Source organism: Anser brachyrhynchus (assembly GCF_964034855.1).
Source record: "Anser brachyrhynchus genome assembly, contig: SCAFFOLD_258, whole genome shotgun sequence".
Lineage (NCBI taxonomy): Eukaryota > Metazoa > Chordata > Aves > Anseriformes > Anatidae > Anser > Anser brachyrhynchus.
In genome coordinates, this window is record NW_027663693.1 from 1758 (window position 1) to 6246 (window position 4489).

General features: G+C 46.5%; 1 long non-coding RNA gene across 1 annotated transcript; it reads right to left on the reverse strand.

The window, feature by feature from the left end:
• Positions 1-1080: 1080 nt before the first annotated feature.
• On the reverse strand, positions 1081-4122 carry LOC308187022. The gene is made up of 2 exons (XR_013944419.1): positions 1338-4122; positions 1081-1302 (listed from the first exon to the last, which is right to left on the reverse strand). It is a non-coding gene; the product is annotated as an uncharacterized lncRNA (long non-coding RNA).
• Between the last annotated feature and the right edge of the window lie 367 nt (positions 4123-4489).

Below are 4489 nucleotides of genomic sequence, written 5' to 3' on the forward strand. Positions count from 1 at the left end.
CTCTCTGGGCTCACTGCTGTGCATCCCCAGTGGTGCCAGTGCACTCTCTTGACTCACTGCACTGCATCCCCAGTGGTGCCAGTGCACTCTCTGGACTCACTGCACTGCATCCCCAGTGGTGCCAGTGCACTCTCTGGACTCCTGGCAACACATCCCCGGTGGTGCCAGTGCACTCTCTGGACTCACTGCACTGCATCCCCAGTGGTGCCAGAGCACTCTCTGGACTCACTGCAGTGCATCCCCAGTGGTGCTAGTGCACTCTCTGGACTCACTGCACTGCATCCCCAGTGGTGCCAGTGCACTCTCTGGACTCACTGCACTGCATCCCCAGTGGTGCCAGTGCACTCTCTGGACTCCCGGCACCGCATCCCCAGTGGTGCCAGTGCACTCTCTGGGCTCACTGCAGTGCATCCCCAGTGGTGCCAGTGCACTCTCTTGACTCACTGCACTGCATCCCCATTGGTGCCAGTGTACTCACTGGACTCACTGCACTGCATTCCCCAGTGGTGCTAGTGCACTCTGTGGACTCACTGCAGTGCATCCCCAGTGGTGCCAGTGCACTCTCTGGACTCACTGAAGTGCATTCTCAGTGGTTCCAGTGCAGTCTGTGGACTCACTGCACTGCATCCCCAGTGGTGCCAGTGCACTCTCTGGACTCCCGGCAACACATCCCCGGTGGTGCCAGTGCACTCTCTGGACTCACTGCACTGCATCCCCAGTGGTGCCAGAGCACTCTCTGGACTCACTGCAGTGCATCCCCAGTGGTGCTAGTGCACTCTCTGGACTCACTGCACTGCATCCCCAGTGGTGCCAGTGCACTCTCTGGACTCACTGCACTGCATCCCCAGTGGTGCCAGTGCACTCTCTGGACTCCCGGCACCGCATCCCCAGTGGTGCCAGTGCACTCTCTGGGCTCACTGCAGTGCATCCCCAGTGGTGCCAGTGCACTCTCTTGACTCACTGCACTGCATCCCCATTGGTGCCAGTGTACTCACTGGACTCACTGCACTGCATTCCCCAGTGGTGCTAGTGCACTCTCTGGACTTGTTGTCGACGGAGGGAAGACACAAACGCTCAATATGAGTGTTAAGTATGCTTCAGCTTTAATGGATAGCTCAATTGTCTTTTATCGTGTACAGGATAATTAGCTCATACATATTGCAAAAGCCAAGCTCCTTATTGGTAAGCGTCATCTACTGCCCTATCTGTTAGTTCCGCATTCTTCTATCCGCTAGTTCCCCTTTCTAATCTAACTATAACTCCCAGGGCAGTATGCCCTCTACTATCATTGTTTCTAATTGCCTGGGATTTCTCACAAGAGTTCCCAGACAAGCTGCCTGGGATTTCTCACAAGAGTTCCCAGACAAGCCTTGCGTACGTGCCTTTGCTCTTGTTTTTCTAGACCAGCTGGGTGCGGTAATCCGCCATTTCCTTATCTTGCAGCTGCATGATATCAATGTGATTACGCGCAGCGAGCCAGTCCTCAACAATTCCCCCGTTTTTATTTTGAACCAAAAGCTTTCTATAGATTTTTCTATCAATCACCGCACACACTGCAATAAGCAAGGTACAATAAGCAACAGGGTCAAAAATCTCATGCAGAACTACGATTGTAAAGTAGTGTGCCTACTAGAATCTACATCAGTCAACAAGCCACTAAGCGCTAGGAATGTTGCTTCGCAGCGATACTGCTTCTTACTCGCACAGCACAATCACACAATCACACAATCACGCAGAGAGGCCTCTTGCACTTCTCATTCATACCACAAGACAATATCACTGAAAATAATTTGTGTGCAGCTTCAGGAGGTCCTTGTCTGCTCCCGTGGTGAGCGGCTGAGAGTGGAGACCCCTCCGAGGAAAAAATGCTCGGGGTGCACCTAGGGGCGTCCGTTCCACAGTCGATCCCACAGCCGAGCAGAGCGGCTCCTGGCGCAAGGAAGGATGCTATTATAGTTTGTATAATGACAGCAAAGAGATGCATTGCAATAAGGAGCACGTGTGGCATTGACCCCTTTTTTTTTTTTTTTTTTTTTTTTTTTTTTTTTTTTTTTTTTCTTTTTCGAGCAATTACACCTTACACATGCTATTACTGTTGCTAGAAAAACCCTACTAGTTAACTGCTCGAGCCTTTTTATTAGGCAACTAAATACTACTCGCGCCGCTACTATAATTAGGACAATTATTAGCAGTAAGCGTAGCCCTTCTTTTATCAGACCCAATATCCAACCCCCCATGTTCCCAAACCAATTTGCAAACAGTCTATCAAGCCAATTATCTTGGACCACTATCTTCTTGGTGTGGTCTCTCAGCCATTTCAGTTGCTCGTGGATTGACTCGCCATGGTCCGAGAGATTAAAACAGCACATTCCTTCGAGCTCTTCACACCCGTGGCCCTGTGCCAGCAGTAGAAAATCAATCGCCGCTCTGTTCTGTAACACAGCGTGTCGCAAGCTGTCCAGGTCCTGGGCCATTTCTGTGAGCATCTGCGTAGTCACATTTAATGTTTTCACCACTGTACTTCAAATCTACATTTTACAAAGTGACCAGCAAGTGTGCCACATTAACTGACCAACCTCTGAGATTTTACCTTTCATACCAGTGTCTTCTTGGGCTCTTTTAATTAAACACGTTTCTCATTCAAGTGAATTGAAATGCTTCAGTTGGTTTTATTCTCAGGAGCCTCATAAAAAACAAAGATATTGCACCCTCTTTGTTCAGTCATTCAATGTTCGTCTCTTTCACAGCAAATAATTACTTCATTGAAGTTAAAACTTCCAAACATAACTTACTAATAGTCTCCAATTTCAGCTCAGATCACTCGTTGAAAATACTCTGCTAAATACAGATAACTTACAATAACTTTAACAGTTAATTGTCCATAACAAACACCATGGTTTTTCTCCAGACCAATGTTCAAATTTTAAGACCACCCTTTAATATTTCTATGTACAGGTGAAAAACAGTCTTCAATTTTCTAGTCTTGTTTTAAATATAAAAGTTGGAAGGGACATTCAAGTTTCAAGTCTCCACACTGAACTTAAAAAAAAAAAAAAATCATGTGGAGGTAAACAAACCAAGTTGTATACTCCAGGAGGTAGAGGCCTTCAATTTGTGTTCATATATACATATGCACAGAATTCAGTGTTCCAACAGAAAAAGAATTAGCCAAAAAGTAATAAAAGTTATTTACTACTGTGACATTTCAAGACTTCCACAGCTTTGCCTAAAGACACAAACACAATTAACATAATTCCCTATGTGCTTTTTTTTTTTTTTTTTTTTTTTTTTTTTTTTTCTTTCCTTTTTTTTTTTTTTCTCTCAACTGTCCAGTGCAGGAAAAAATTCTCACAAAATTTCACAGACCTAAAATGTGCAAGCTAGTTTCTCTCTCTCCCTTTTTTTTTTTTTTTTTTTTTTTTTTTTTTTTTTTTTTCAAATGTCACATTTGCTTGTTTTACAGCCCAACAAGCTAGTTTCCCTAGACTAGCCATAGCATGAGCCACAGCCACTCCAGGCACAAGTGCCGCTGAAAAGAACCTTTCAGCAGGACCCCAGAGTTCGACCTGGTTATCGCAGTCACTCCCCAAAGTTTTTGAGACTGCGTCTCGTCCGTCGTTTCCATTGTTGAGTAATGTTTCGCAATTCTTGACTGTGTAGGTCAGGGGCAAACAAAGTCAAGCGTCCCAAATAGCATGGCCCCCCGTGCGCATTTGCTGGGATTCCCTGCCAGGCTCGATCTCCACAGATCAGGAATATACCAGGTGGTAAGGCCTTAGCAGTTTGCCTTGGCCATGTGCTTGACTTGTTCCCGTATGCCCCCATGGTGGTGTTGGTGGTGTCGTTGTACCCGCAATAGCTGCTATTAGCTTCGAACCCCCTTGTGTGAGAGGTCACATTAGTCCATTGAGTCATATTTTGTTTTCCTTTATTCCACATAAAGCACGTCTGTGTCCAGTTATTACTGGTGTTCCCTACCGCCACTGATCCCAACAAATCCAGTTCCTGGGGATCCCATGGCAAGCTCGTGTTCAGAGCCACTAGCGCCGCCACAACGGCGTCGGAGAGGTTGGACGAAAGATCGAACAAATCAGTACTTGCGGAATATGGTGCTAACAGTTGTTTCAGCTCCTCCTTGTTCCCTATTGGGACCCCGAACAAACAGGTGCGGAAGGGATCAGTCGCTTTGGCAAGAGACAGGCAGAATTGAGCCAATCGAGTTCCCTTCGGTATATGTAGCGGAGGGAACATGGCTGATACCATAATTTGTATCTCCCCAGTAAAGTCCTTATCAATAAGTCCTGTTAACACTAAAGCCCCATTTAATGTCGCCGATGACCTTCCAATCAGAAGTGCTCCAACAGGCTCATTATTAATTTTTACAGGTCCCATAACGCCTGTTTTCACCCCAACAGGCTTATTGTCCATCAAAGTCACATTTACTGCGGTTGCCAAGTCCAATCCCCAGGCTCCCTCTGGTGGCTGGTTG